This window comes from Mycteria americana, chromosome Z (genome assembly GCF_035582795.1).
Source record: "Mycteria americana isolate JAX WOST 10 ecotype Jacksonville Zoo and Gardens chromosome Z, USCA_MyAme_1.0, whole genome shotgun sequence".
NCBI lineage: Eukaryota > Metazoa > Chordata > Aves > Ciconiiformes > Ciconiidae > Mycteria > Mycteria americana.
The window spans coordinates 25,731,438-25,747,442 of NC_134396.1; positions in this window are offsets into that span (position 1 = coordinate 25,731,438).

Genomic DNA, 16,005 nt, shown 5'->3' on the forward strand with positions numbered 1-16,005 from the left:
TGATACAAGCCACGATGCCATTGGCTTTCTTGGCCACCTGGGCACGCTGCTGGCTCATATTCAGGCGGCTGTTGACCAACACTCCCAGGTCCTTCTCTGCCAGGCAGCTTTCCAGCCACTCTTTTCCAAGCCTGTAGCGTTGCATGGGGTTGTTGTGGTCCAAGTACAGGCCCTTGCACTTAGCCTTGTTGAACCTCATACACTTGGCCCCAGCCCATTGATCCAGTCTCTCCAGACCCCTCTGTAGAGCCTTCCTCCCCTCAAGCAGATCAACACTCCCACACAACTTGGTGTCATCTGCAAACTTACTGCAAACTTGATCCCTTCGTCCAGATCATTGATAAAGATATTAAACAGAACTGGCCCCAACACAGAGCCCTGGGGGACACCGCTTGTGGCCCACCACCAACTGGAGTAAACTCCATTCACCACCACTCTTTGGGCCTGGCCATCCAGCCAGTTCTTTACCCAGTGAAGAGTACACCCGTCCAAGGCATGAGCAGCCAGGTTCTCCAGGAGGATGCTATGGGAAACCGTGTCAAAGGCTTTACTGAAGTCTAGATAGACAACATCCACAGCCTTTCCCTCATCCACTAGGCCGGTCACCTTGTCGTAGAAGGAGATCAGGTTGGTCAAGCACGACCTGCCTTTCCTGAACCCATGCTGGCTGGGCTTGATCCCTTGGTTATCCTCTGCATGCGTGTGATGGCACTCAGGATGATCTGCTCCATCAGCTTCCCTGATACCGAGTGCAGACTGACAGGCCTGTAGTTCCCCAGATCCTCCTTCCGGCCCTTCTTGTAGATGGGTGTCACATTTGCTAATCTCCAGTCAACTGGGACCTCCCCAGTTAGCCAGGACTGCTGGTATATGGTGGAAAGGGGCTTGGTGAGCACTTCTGCCAGCTCCTTCAACACTCTCGGGTGAATCTCATCAGGCCCCATAGACTTGTGAATGTCTAAGTGGTGCAGCAGGTCACTAACCATTTCCCCCTGGATTATGGGGGCTTCATTCTGGTCCCTGTCCCTATCTTCTGACTCAGGGGGCTGGGTACCCAGAGAACAATTGGCCCTGCTATTAAAGAGTGAGGCAAAGAAGGCATTAAGTACCTCAGCCTTTTCCTCATCCTTGGTCACTGTGTTCCCTCCCCTGTCTAATAGAGGCTGGAAATCCTCCTTAGCTCTCCTTTTGCTGCTAATGTATTTGAAGAAGTGTTTTTTGTTGTCTTTTACAGCAGCAGCCAGATTGAGCTCTAGCTCAGCTTTGGCCCTTCTAATTTTCTCCCTGCACAACCTCGCTACACCTTTGTAGTCCTCTTGACTTGTCTGCCTCTTCTTCCAAAGGTTGTAGACTCTCCTCTTTTTCCTGAGTTCTAGCCAGAGCTCTCTGTTCAGCCAGGCTGGTCTTCTTCCCCACCGGCTTGTCTTTTGGCACCTGGGGACAGCCTGCTCTTGTGACTTTAGGAATTCCTCCAGCCTTCCTGGACTCCTTTGCCCTTTAGGGCTGCCTCCCAGGGGACTCTGTCGACCAGTCTCCTAAACAGGCCGAAGTCTGCCCTCCGGAAGTCTAAGGTGGCAGTTTTGCTGACCCCCCCTCGTCATTTCTCCAAGAATTGACAAATCTATCATTTCATGATCACTATGCTCAAGATGGCCTCCAACCATCACATCACCCACAAGTCCTTCTCTGTTTGTGAACAAGAGGTCCAGCGGGACACCTTCCCTAGTTGGCTCACTCACCAGCTGTGTCAGGAAGTTATCTACCTGCCACACACTCCAGGAACCTCCTAGACTGTTTCCTCTCTGCTGTATTGTATTTCCAGCAGACATCTGGTAGGTTGAAGTCCCCCACAAGAACAAGGGCTAGCGATCGTGAGGCTTCTTCTAGCTGCTTATAGAATATTTCATCTGTCTCCTCATCCTGGTTGGGTGGTCTGTAACAGACTCCCACCACAATATCTGCCTTGTTGGCCTTCCCCCTGATTCTTACCCATAGACACTCCACCCTATCGTCACCATCATTAAGCTCTAAACTATCCAAACACTCCCTAACATACAGGGCTACCGCACCGCCTCTCCTGCCTTGCCTATCCCTCCTGAAGAGTTTATAGCCATCCCTTGCAGCACTCCAGTTGTGCAAGTCATCCCACCATGTTTCCATGTAATGGGTGGATACTGCCTGGTTTCAGCTGGGAGAGAGTTAATTTTCTTCCTAGTAGCTGGTATAGTGCTGTGTTTTGGATTTAGGATGAAAATAATGTCGATAACACACTGATGTTTTAGCTGTTGCTAAGTAGTGCTTACACTGGTCAAGGGCTTTTCAGCTTCCCATGCTCTGCCAGGTGCACAAGAAGCTGGGAGAGGACACAGCTGGGACAGCTGACCCCAACTGGCCAAAGGGCTATTCCATAGCATACGATGTCATGCTCAGTATAGAAACTGGGGGGAGCTGGTGGGGGGGCAGCGATCGTTACTCGGGGACTGGCTGGGCATTGGTCAGGAGGTGGTGAGCAACTGCATTGTGCATCACTTATTTTGTATATTCTATTATTATTATTATTATTATTATTATTATTATTATTATTATTATTATTATCCCTTCCTTTTCTTTCCTATTAAACTGTTTTTATCTCAGCCCACGAATCTTTTTCTTTTTCCTGATTCTCTCCCCCATCTCACTGGTGACGGGGAGTGAACGAACGGCTGTGTGGTGTTTAGCTGCCTGCTGGGTTAAAGCATGACACTAGGCAAAAAAGGTTTGTGGTTTTTCTTTCTATACCTAATCAGTGTTCCAGCTAAGCAGTTGTTCCACAGTCTGTGGAGCAGGAGAAATTATAACATATTGACAAGGACTTGTGCATGAAATTATATTCAGAGTTTCTGATTAAACCAGCACCTTTTATGGTTGGAGTACCAATCATTAATGTCATTATGCTTTTTGTTCCTTAATTACATTCTAGTACAGAAGACTCATGGCAAAAAAACGAATCAACTCAGAAAAACCCACAATCAAACTTGACTGTGTCCAGGTTCACAGTTGCACCTCTGTTAACCTACATGCTGTGTGGGCTGGACACATGCAACGCACATCAGAATGTAAAAAAACAAATCTCCTTCAGCTTTGGCTATGCTTTCATTTGTTATGAGTTTTCAGGAAATTATGAGTTAGTTTTTAATTAACCCTACTAGAAGCAGCTATGATTTCTAATGCTGAATTATGCTTTCTAGCTTCTAAGTCAACAGATGTTGACCTTGTAATAGCAAAATTTCCCTCAGTGATATATAACCTAATCAGCATTACACCTTTCACTTGCATGAAAAGAGCACTATCTAATTAGAGAATATGCTTTTCGAAAATGAAGGTTGAAGGTTAAGATTTCATTTAGGATGCATTAGCTTAAATATGCCTTTGGGCTATTCCGATTAGCTAGGCTTTTCATGAATTCTCTTAAAAAGATGTGGAAAGGACACTCTTAAAACTAAAAGAAATTGATTCAATGGTATGCATGAATTCGTATTCAATCTCAGCAGACAACTTGCTGTCTTTGAAACAGAACACCTTTAAAAAGAAAACTTATTTCAGCTTTTTTAATGGACAATTTTCTATATGCAGTACACAGAAAACTACAGAAAAAACCCAATATTTTCTAACTGCATGTCAATTCCTTCTGTCTCAAAGCAACTGGATAAGTTGTGGTAGAGGCATAGTATTGTGGAAATAAAAAAAAAAAGAATGAGAAGAAAAAAAAAAAAGGATGACATGCTGTCCTTTGTTTTCTTCAACAAAATGAGGATATTTTGAGATTTATAATACCAGTTAAAAGCTGATGTAAACCAGAGAACTATCCAGTGCAGAAAATGAGGTTAGCTTTATTCCATTTGGTAATGACTGCAGAGAACAAGAGAGCTTTTTTTCATTTTTTGTAGGGTTCCTCTGTATGATTTTTGCCTCTTTAGGTAAGAGCTTTCCTTTAGTCTAGCTGCTATCACAGCATGTTTCTCGAATGTCAGCATAATGATTCAATCTCCTTACAAATGGGTTGTGTCTCAAGGGGTTGAGTTATTACTATGACTAAAAGAATATGACTACTTCCCTCATAAATTCATAGCAAACTCTATTTTGGAGTCATTAAACAACTATGATGAGTTTACCACTGAACTTTAGTTTATGTTTGGGAAGAACAGGAGGTCATCTTAACTGAGATGAATATACATCTGAAACAGATTCATACAAGCCTCTTTGCACAATTTGTGACATTATTCTTGTTTGCTTGAGAACTCAGACAAGAAGGCTCCCAGCAAGTGGTTAGAAATTTATTCCATCTCATAAGTGTAATATATCTATAGAACACTGACATTTATGAACACAAAAGAAACATGGTTTGGTTTGGTTTGAAACTGGGGTATTATTTTAAATTAATACTGTGATTCTTTCACCTACATAGCTAATATTGACTTCTCTAAGGACAATTTTCAAAACGCACTTCATATATATCTGGAAGCTTGTATGCCTCATTGGATAAAAAGAAACTGAACTTTTGGCACTTATTATTTAAATGATCTGCCAGCTCAGGACTTCTGAGGTGAATAAATAAGTCTATACGGTATAATGTACTGCTGTGCAGGATATTTCAGGTAACTGAAAAAGTCAGCTGTGTGTATGCATGTATGTATTTAATGTTTGTACATTAATCACACTATGTTTATAAAATAGTTTGAAATGATTGCATAAAATTGGCATTGCAAGGTTCCAGGCAGGTTTTACTGACAACATTCTAGATGAAGTTTGCCCAGAAGTGCAAACCTGAATTTTTAATGGGACTATTACCACTACCACAACTCTGCAGATAAAATTCAGCCTCAAACTTGTAATGTTCATTGCATTCACTTGAGTTGCATAAATGTAAATGAAAATAGAATCAGGTATGGAACTCATCTAGGACAATATTCTGTTTTGGTTATAGAAGCATACCTGCAGAAGAAGTATAGGTTCTACAGTGATGAGAAGCATTGATAAAAAAAAATCCCACAAAAAACCCCAACTATGAATACTGGTAGCAAACAGCCAAGCATGTATGATGAAGACAGGTCTCTTTAGGGAACATCCACAACTGAATTTACAAAAAAAAAAAAAAACCTTTATCAATTAAATTTATTTCTCTTTTAGAGAAGGAAAAAGTTATCTGCATACAGATCTGACACAGACGAAGAAGTATGTGCTATATACCTCTAAAAATATGGATGTATTCCAGGGTTCAATCATGGCATTTTTACATGTAAGAAAATGGATCCTATGAGGCTATTCTGTGTCAACATTGTCAGAAAACCATCAACTAACATGCTTTGCTGAATTTCATACTTAAAGGATTTGTCTATCTCTGATGAGATTTGTCTAACATTCTTTGTCCTTGAAACTGCCTTGCCCAAGAGGAATCACACCTGGCTTCACCTAACACATCAAAATACTCTTGAACAAGCTTTCAGAAAGTTCTGCAACTAGAGAATGCTGAGATGTTCTCACAGTTCTAAGGAGTCTTCTAGGATAAGAAAAGTAGTTACTGACACAACTAGTTGTCACTTAATCAATAATAGTCAATGGTAAAAAAAAGTAAAACACCCCCCTAAAAAAAACCCTCAACAAAAAACTCAAACCAGAAAAAAATTTTCTCCTCCAGATTTTGAATATCTTCTCATTTCATATTTTTTCAGAGATCAAGTAAAATCAGTGCCAGGAATATGAGATCCAAAATAGCATTTTACCATTTCATATAATAATTTTCATTGAAAGACATTGTATTATTTAAAAATTAATTCTAGAAAGTAAATGAATAAATGACCAAATTAGTGTTACACACTGTCTCTAGGAGGATGATAATACAGTGCTAAGATGAAGAAGCCACTGTGTTCCACAGGTCTTCATTAAGCTTAAATTTGTTTAATTCCATTGAGTTATAGGACTGAACTTCTAGCTCAAGGATTTTTAGGATTGGCAGCATATAGAAGATTTACTGAACTATTCTTCTTGATAACATTCTACAGATCAGAGTTAAGTTCTGCAATGGATTAGTTCATTTTTATACTACTGTATTAATATATCTTTAGAAAAATTAGGGTGGATGAGACATCAAAAAGCACTACATTGCCTGCATGGACTGTCAGTAGAGGATGATCCTAATACTGATCTAGAAGAATACACTCTGCTCTTTCAGCTAGCTAAATCCACTTACTAGAGGACTGAGATACAGATGTATTAAGCAGAAAAAGGCTATACAGTGGAGCATCTATCAACAATGCATTTATTTGATCAGTGAGGTATCTGAGTATTTGGTTAATATTAAGCATGTGTCCATTTAGAATCTACTTGGTAGCGATAGATGTTTTCTAAATTACAGGGTTTCATATACTGGAGAAAAGGGCAAATAGAGTATATAAGACATATTTGCTGGATGACAGCTGCATTTTATGTGTTTTACAAGGAGGACAAATTTTAGTTAATACTACTGCTGTGAAAATATTTCAGAATTATAAAGTACCTTTTCACAAATGTACATATTTGAGGCAATTTCTCATGTCAAAATTGCATATCGAAAAAAGTTTTTAAGTGCGAAATGGAAGCTGTTCTTGACAACATAGCACAAGTTGAAAATGTAAAAGAATAAAACTATTCACAGTTAACATTAACAATTCTACCCAACCTTACCAGCCATAGTAGTAACAAAGCAACTTTGGAAAGAAAGAAGTCACAAGGTTGAAAAGCATGTAGAATGAAACAAACATTAATATTACTATGAAAATCTGGACAAAATAAAATTGGCTCCCTGAACGACTTAATAGACTGCAGACAGCACCGTCACCAAGTCTGCCAAGGGCTTAGAAAGAATTGCTATAATGTCTCAGGTACACTGACTAAAAAAGAGAGATCATTGCCTGTAATGCTAACTAATTTGCAAAGCAGTATAAGAGCACAGAGCTGAGGTAATAAGAAATGTTATGTTTTCACTTTTTCACAACAGTAGGAGAATATAGGATCCTTTCCCATTACTTCAAATCTGAATTATATTAATGTCTTGAAGAATAAATTGCATCCACTGAGGAATAAAACACTTAGTGGGTTATAGCAAGGTATCCAGTAGCGTTCTTAAATTAGCAGAAAATGCCAACTGATTGTGCAAACTGGGCAAGCTCCCCAGACAGAGGACAGTAGTTGACTTTCAACAGTTTTGAGAAGGGAAAGACTTACAGCCCTATGTATCCCAAGGTGGATCATATTTGGTCATCTAAGAATGAATCATCTGTGTCTCAATCATTACATTCGAACTATAAGAAAAGAACAAATGTTCAGATTAGACAGAAATAAAGAAAACTTAGCTGTCAGACTCTACAAATAACCACTGAGTATGTACAAATTTATTTTTCAGAACTTTAAAAATATTTCTGAAAGATTTCACCAAACAATGAGTAATATTCAGAAACCAGCATGATCCTTCTATCAAATTCCAAGTCCCCAATTCCAAGTAATAGGTAGGTAGACAGAGCAAGGTGAGAAACTTGTCCAAAGGTCAAAATTTATCTCTTAAAAATGTAATTTCTTGTGAATTTTTTTTCAGATTATGCTGATTGAAAATCATAGTAGTATAAATATGAAAGAGAAAGGCCTAAAATTTTGCAAAATGAAAAATAACTTTCTGGTTTTGAAAACATATCAAAAAGCACAAAACTGGCTGACACAGTGTTTTCAGAATAAATTGTAAATCCAGTGCAACTGCCACTTTTTCAAAACTTCTCAGTTTTCTTGCCAGATATATTTTTTTCTCACCTGCATCTTGTGCCGTTAAATGATGCTGCATAAATTGGTATTTTTCACTTGGGGAAACTGAAAAAAAACCCCACAAAATATTTTATTGATCTTATTTTGAATTTCCATTTTGGAAACATGACATGACTTGCTACTGTGGGTTTATCACAGCAAAAAATAATCATCTGACAGATCTATCATATTTTGAAATTAGTATCAATTATTCTCACTACAATTCTCACATGGAGGCTCTTGGGAGGCTAATCTAGACACACCTTTCACAACCTTTGGACAAAAGATTTGCACTGTTAATTCTTAGTGACGTCTGTGAGCCTCTATACTCAACACACTTTGGGGCTTTGGATGTTTCTTCTGTTAAATATCAGAGTGAAAAGAGCATCAGAGAGAAATATTTTTGTCTGTTGAGCATTTTCAACCTCTCACACATACACATCTTTGGAGACCATTTCTTGTAGCAATTAAAGGCCAAATTCAGACCATTTCCTTTATTACCCAGATAAATGAACACTAAAAGACAAACTAGCATGTAACCAAGGCAGCTGGGAGAAGGGAAGGGAAGGGAAGGGAAGGGAAGGGAAGGGAAGGGAAGGGAAGGGAAGGGAAGGGAAGGGAAGGGAAGGGAAGGGAAGGGAAGGAAGGGAAGGGAAGGGAAGGAGAAGAGAAGAGAAGAGAAGAGAAGAGAAGAGAAGAGAAGAGAAGAGAAGAGAAGAGAAGAGAAGAGAAGAAGAGAAGAGAAGAGAAGAGAAGAGAAGAGAAGAGAAGAGAAGAGAAGAGAAGAGAAGAGAAGAGAAGAGAAGAGAAGAGAAGAGAAGAGAAGAGAAGAGAAGAGAAGAGAAGAGAAGAGAAGAGAAGAGAAGAGAAGAGAAGAGAAGAGAAGAGAAGAGAAGAGAAGAGAAAAAACAACCCTTGCATTACCATTCATGGATACTGCACTCTTATTAGTGCTCTAGACAGTAATTTTCCACCAGAAATATGACCTTCTATGCTTTGGAAAAGTACTGAAATTCAACTACTTATTTGAAGGCGACAATCTCGGTTTGATGCACAGTAATATATCCTTCCAATCACGGAATTCATCAGACATCCTTTTTTTTTGGTGAATAAGGTCATTTTCAGATAGGAGCACGTTTGAAAGGACTGCTTGGTACCTAATGAATTTCATGATGAAGATGAAATGCCAGATGTCTTTGGCTGCAGATGCAGCTTAGATTACTGCTGTGTGCACAGCCACTTAAGTAACATCGGTACAATGCTGCCAATATAAAAAGCTACAGTACAGTAATTTGCATACCTTATCTGGTGTCAGGGTAAGGTTGGAGCTAACTTTGGAAGAGGCTAGTACACCTTCAGAGGTCAGTACCTCGCCATAGCTTAAACAAATGGGGAGACAGATGGCTCCTGTGAATGGCCTTAAAGAACACCATTCAACATTATGGTGTATTGTTATGATTCTCTGCCCTTCTTGCAAAGATCAGACTGTCTCTCAGAATAACAAATATACAACTGAGGGTGTTGGGAAAGCCATTTTCCCATCTAGGAAGAATTCACAATTCTAAGAATTCTACGTAATTCTATGAATTTTTATGAATAAAACTGGAAAGTAATGCACATCCTTGTTTTTCTCCAGTTTACCTTCATCAATTTTGGGGGTATTTCTTTACTTTAATGTTAAAATCACCTTTTTTTTTTTTTTTTTTTTTGTAAATCAATCTATTCTTGGCTTCTGGATTTTTTTTTTGTTAAAGTTAAATTAATTCTAACATAATTAAAATATACGTGCAAGATAATATTGCAATCTCAAATATATCAGTCAGATAACTATACGCTAAAGTGCTACGAAAAAAGGACAAATCTGTTAGACATAAAATTCTATCATGTAAAGATTGAATGAAGCTGTAATGTAGACTCTCATATATTTCATATATAAATCCTGAAAACAAATTAATTTATTCCAGACATTTCTATTTAACATAGAAAAGATATCTTTCAGATAAATTAATTGTTTGAATGCTTTCTATGTCCAAAATCATAAGCTAAGGCCATTGGTCTCTTTAGTATTTCATAGACAACTCTAGTTTGAAGAGCTAGGATATTAGACTTTATTAAATGAGTGACTGCAACATAATATACATTTAATATCTGTATCACTCACCATCGCAGTCATAAAAATCTATAAAGATTAGGTTCCTGTTACTGTGGAGGCAAAGTGCTTTCAGCAGTAACCACTTAGATTATGTGCACTTAAAGTTCCATCTTTATTCTGAATTGAAACAACTGTTTCAGTATAAAGTATACTAACACTTCACTATTTTAGTTGAAGTATCATGGTATCACGTATTATTTAAGAATTGAAAATAAATGTATTTTTTAATATAAATAAAATAAAGTACCAGTAAATCCAATAGTATTTTACAAAACCTTTATGTTCTTACTTGGTGTATTTTCAGAACTCATTTTCCTGATGTTCATGGTTCTTGGTGATACTCAAAAAGACCCTTTATTACACTGAAATAACTCATAGAGTAACATAACAGCAGCATATTTTTAATTTTATTTAATCACAACATAAAGATATGGCTTTGAATCTTTTAGTTTCACCTTTCAGTAGGAAAACTCCTTGTCTTTTAACAGAAATAGTCATGTTTTATATAGGTGAATTGAACCCAAAAGTTGTCATTATTTTGTAACTAAGATTACAATAAAATTCGAAACAGGAAGAAGACTGTCTTCAGTATAGTAATTTACATATAGGGCCAGATAGTAACAGTAGATCAAGAGGTTTCAGGACAGAAGAGTGCTGTAAACTTTCTCTTAACTTACTGAACCACAAGATTGATGTGAAATGGTCTACTTGTCAAGTGGAAGATGAAGCGGCTTGAGATCTGTTCTGTCTGACACCACCTGCCAACTGCCTCAAGGTTTGTTACAGTGAACAGGAATTGTAAGAATACAACAAACCACAGACAAAGGCTCTTCCCCTGAGCATTTGTATTCCCAAGTATTATGATGGATATTGTACTAGAGTCCTAATACAGGGTGGCAATATGCCGTTTGACAATCTCCCTATACTGAAGAGAAAACATCTCGAAGCATCAGCATGTGGACTGCAGCTTGTATACCCAGCTCCTGTGGAATAACACAAAGTGTGCTGCCCAGCATTAGGTCCATATGCCTGTGGTTCCCTTTAATGTTATTCTCAGGTATGGCAAAGAGAACTCTAAGCACTTGCTTTTGAACATTTTCTGCAATCTTGCAGCTATCTGCGTGTTAACAATATGTGGACAATTCAAACTCCCAGAATGTTCAGAAATCACTTGCTGTAGCAGCCCCAGCACCTGTCCTTTAATAATTAAAATCTCCACTGAAAGAAACCAAATTATGAAAGATATTTTACTAGAAGCTTAATTTCTATCTGCCAAATTTCACAGACATAGACCTAGCAAAACGTACCTTAGACCAGTCAACATCAGAACAACAAATTCAAAACTTGAGAAGAATGAAGCTATTAAAATTCTTGGATTCTAAAAAAGTACCTTCTAGAGTGCAACACAATGCACTGAATACTGTCATGGTAACTGGGGGAAAAGATAAAAAAACAACATGAGCTAGAATTAATTCAAGCAGGAAGTGGATAAAAGACACAGTTATGAAAGAAAAAATTTCACACTTTTTCTGAAGTTCTGATTTCTTGGATTTATTTCTCAAGGAAGACCAAAGACAAGCCATAGAAGCAAAATTCACAATCCCCAGGGACAGGACTCACAAATATACTGATTTTATGGGACACTAGAATTACTTTCCACCCACTCCTAACAAAAGCTTCAGTGGTCCAGAAGTGGTAATTTCTGGGATCTGTCTTTGAAATACGGGACTGGTGATGTTACTGAGTCTCCTTTTTCTAACTCTACTTCCTTCTCCTCAACCAGTACTTATTTCACAGGCAGCTAACAGTTGCCAAAATCAGCTGGGGAGGGGAGGCAAAAAAATGGCTAGATAGCACAGCATTGTACCAACAGAAGGCATAATATCACAATGTCTGAGGATGCAGTAGTGGAGATATTGTAGAAGCAATGTGAAGTGCAAAGCAGGAGTTGGCAAACCTCAATTGTGAAATTGAAGAACAGGGGAGGACTTAACACAGTATTGATGTTGAAAACCTCAGCAAATGTCTATTTACTGATACAGTTTACAGTAATGAAGGAGAGGAGTTTAAAAGCAAGGTAAGCTATTCAGTGTGTCGTGTGTTGAACCTATCACTAAAAAATTTTGAAGAAAATTCTGGACAGGAAGACATATAGAACTGGATCAGCAATGAGAAGACAAGATGGATTTGAGAGTCAGCAGGTAAAAGATATTAATTGAAACTGTGAGAGGAAATGAGATCCTCAAAGGGTGCAATGAAGGTCCATAGAAAAACAGCTGGGGAAGAAGAAAATCGCAACCTGAAGCTGAAACTGAAAGAGCTTTGCAGAAACTGAAAGAACAGTAACTGGAAAATTACAGTAAATATATTCAGAAAACCACAATAATTGCAGCAGCTAAGGAAGCAAGACATACACAGTATTGACAATGGAGGTCGATTGAGAATGACATAATACAGGAAGAAAAAATTAGGAGGGGGCAAATTAGGTTTACTCAGAAGAAGCCATCAGGGAATTCTTACTGACAGTTTCTTTGGGGAAGCAAAATTCACAATATGTGTTGAAATTCTTGGTTAAATATTTATTATGGCACATTCATAGGGAAAAAAGAAAAAAAAGGGGAAAAAAAAGAGGAAATACCTTTCTTAGTTTCATATGTTTCTTCAATAGGCTGAATTAGGAGCAGAGCTAGGCAAGACAGTAAGACAGCAGGCATTTCCCCACCCCCCCTTTGTTTTTAATAAACAGTGGGGCATGGATGTGGATATTATTAAAGAATTAGTCTCCATGGCAAAACAAGTTACGAGATATTTCAAGTACCTGCATAAAGACTTTCTCCATTGGTTACAGACTGAATTTTTAGGTTTCAACTCCCTTAATTTTTCTTCAAGGACTCTAAAGTGCTTACTACCCATTAACTTTTCCAAACCTGTGAGATGGCTTTCCATAAGCTAAAGACAAATTGCAGATAAAACTGTTGCTTACTCTGGAGAAAATAATACACTTGAAACGAATTGTTACAAAGGCATCTTAATAAATGAAATTATTTCTTCTCAAAGAGGAAAACATTCTCCTCAAAGAAGTATACTGTACCCCAATAAATACAATTTTTGCTCTATGTTGGCCTGGTAGTGCAGGGTCTCAGGACCTGGCTGGGCTGGCCTTGGCCCTGCTCATTTTTGCTTGCCTTAACCAGCGTCTAGTGGCCAAGTGACCATTGTTGAACATGTTGGAGCTGCAGCTCTCTGAGTGCTGTATCTGTACAAGGTCTGAGGCTCTCAGGCAGTCCCAGCGTGACCAACAACAGTCTCTTACATCCATGGAGGCTGGGGAAGGTGATCATACACCTTCCAGGCTTTAGCTGGGAAGCAACAAGAAGGAAGCACGCTGTGACATTGGAATGTATAAAAACAGATCTGCCCTGTCAGCTTCGAACTCCTCTCAGTGAAGACTTTGAGAGACTTAACAGCTATCCAAAATAACACACCACCTCTCTGTTTTCAAGGAGTCTGAAGTCTCAACCTTAGGACCTGAGGTGAAATCAAAGGAGTATAATGGAGAAAAGGTGACAGGTACTAGCAAGTTTTCTCGAATAACAAGCTTCATTATACTATTTATGAGGCTTCACTGTATTAATCTGGACTGCAAAGTGCGAGCATTGCTGTAACTGGACTAATAAATACCTGTTTTATTTTGATTAGGCTGTTAAGAGCTTAATTGGGCTAGCAATTATTTCCTAGTTCTATATATAGAATACTCTTCTTTTTGGCCATTATGATAATTCCAGTGTAACAAATTTATGTATTCTTTGTGTGCACTTGCACAAATTAGTGTGCACTTGCATTCAGAGGTAAAAGCTTTTTTTGACAGGTGAATAAAAATATAAACTTGTTGAGTTTATTATATTTTTGGTAGAGTAATTAATCATAATGTTAATGGAATTCGATATTGTTATACATTAGGCAGCCACTGCTATCTCTGTTATCTCTGTTGAAAATGAAACAGTCATAACAAAATTATCTCAAGGGAAAGTATACTTTTAAACACAGTTTTTCTGCATTACTTGCATGAACATGGATTTTGTGATTTAAAGATTTCTAGAGAAGAAGGCTATAATTACAAAATATTACAGGTGATTAGCTTTTATAAAAAATCAGGGAGCAGCTTGTATGCTCTTTTCTACTAACTAGAATAATTATCCACCAACACATCATGGAAAAAAATAATCTGGGGAATATATTTGAAGAAATATTATGAGTGAGAATCCAATAGTCTAATTTGAATTTTAAGCACTAAAATTAAGACACAGGTTATCACAAATATCAGCATACCTGAAAAAAATTAACTATTGTTTTGTCAACAGAGAATGAAAGCCAAAGTCTTTCAGTGACATTATTTCATTAAAATAGACTTAACCCACTAAGTTTCAAAATATTTTTATCCCCTATTGCAGGAATAGTTCTTCATATGGAAGTCTCATAATATTTGCTTTTGCTTTTAAACCACTACTTCAAAATTCTGCCAGCCTCGTAAGTTCCTGGCACATGGAACAATATATTGCTTCAATATTCATGACAAATCAGGTAAATACAAAAGACAAATAGTTCTTATTTGCCCAGTTTCTCCTCACAGTAGGCACAAAATGCCATCAAATAACTCAGCAATAACTGGAAAATTCTAAATAATAATAATAAAAAAAATAGAGCAACATCACGCCTATTATGCCTTAAAGCCTGCAGGAACCGGTTTGTTCAACAGCTGATTTCTTCCAAAGAAGTCTTTAGTGCCTTTCTGCAAGCCACCCTGGTCATAGAGCTGCACCAGGGTCTTGTACTTTAATTTATCACTTCACCCCTCACATCTTATCACGTGGAAAGTGCTTGAAATAAAGCCAAGTCTTCTGAAGAAATTATTTTTATAGTTTATAAAAAATTATCTGATTAAAAATAAAAATAAAGTCTAAATAAATAGTAAGTATAAGCCTCCCCAGATCTAGACAAACCTGTCTCACTAAAACACCTGTATTGTCCCTATACAGGGCTACCTACTTCAGTGTGGTCATAGCGTGACACTTCAGTGTGCTCCTCTCCAGCCAGGGACAAGGGAAGAGTGAGGTGGACTATGGCATAGTCAAGAGACATTCACTGTGTTGAAACAGGTTAACTGCACTTCCAGGCTTTTGGTTGGTTACTTTAACCAATATTGAACTTCAAGGAATTCTGTTGTTTCCTTTGTATCAATTTAAAATAGGAACATAGGACTGGTGGGGAAATTCCTGGACAAATTAATTTGATCACTTTCTATAGATGCAACTGTTGTGTTACTCTTTTCTTAACAAACTCCAATTTGTTAATTATTCTGTCTGAAGGCTGATATTGAATGTTTTTCCTGTAGTGGTCATAAACTTGTTTCCTGGCTGAATGTGTTCATGGCCAATGCACATACATTTGTACTTGGGCAGATGCTGCCCTTTCACTCCTTGTATGGTATTGACTTTCCAGCTGTATTTCTAGACAGAAGTAATTTCATTTCTCTGACTTTGCTTTGTAAGAATAAATTATCCAATCCTTTTACTTAAGATAAATTCCTTAACATAAGGTTATACAAATGTAATTTTTTCCAAATTTATTTTATATTTCTTAAAAAGAACTGAATTTACATGTGAGATTAGGTGGATTCTTGTCAGTGTTTTGAACACGGCATTAATATTTCTCTCTCTCTACTAAAAATAGTCCCTCATCTGATTAATCCTTTTAGGTACTTTCTCCTGTTTTCCTCTCCATCATTTCTAGCTTACAAAACCTGAACAGACAACAACAGTGGCTACTAGCCCTGAAAGGGCACGATCCTGCCCACTGAACTCCAATTCACTCCATTTCTGTTACTCTGACCCTTATGAGAGTCAGGTTCTCCTAGACAATGTTCTGAACTTCTGGTAGTGTTTCTCAACTCTTAATCAGAAGTGTCCTACGTCTTTTGCCAGGGGAACTAATGAAGATACTAAAGAAGATCATAAACAAATCTTTAAATATCTCTGCTGGATCACTTC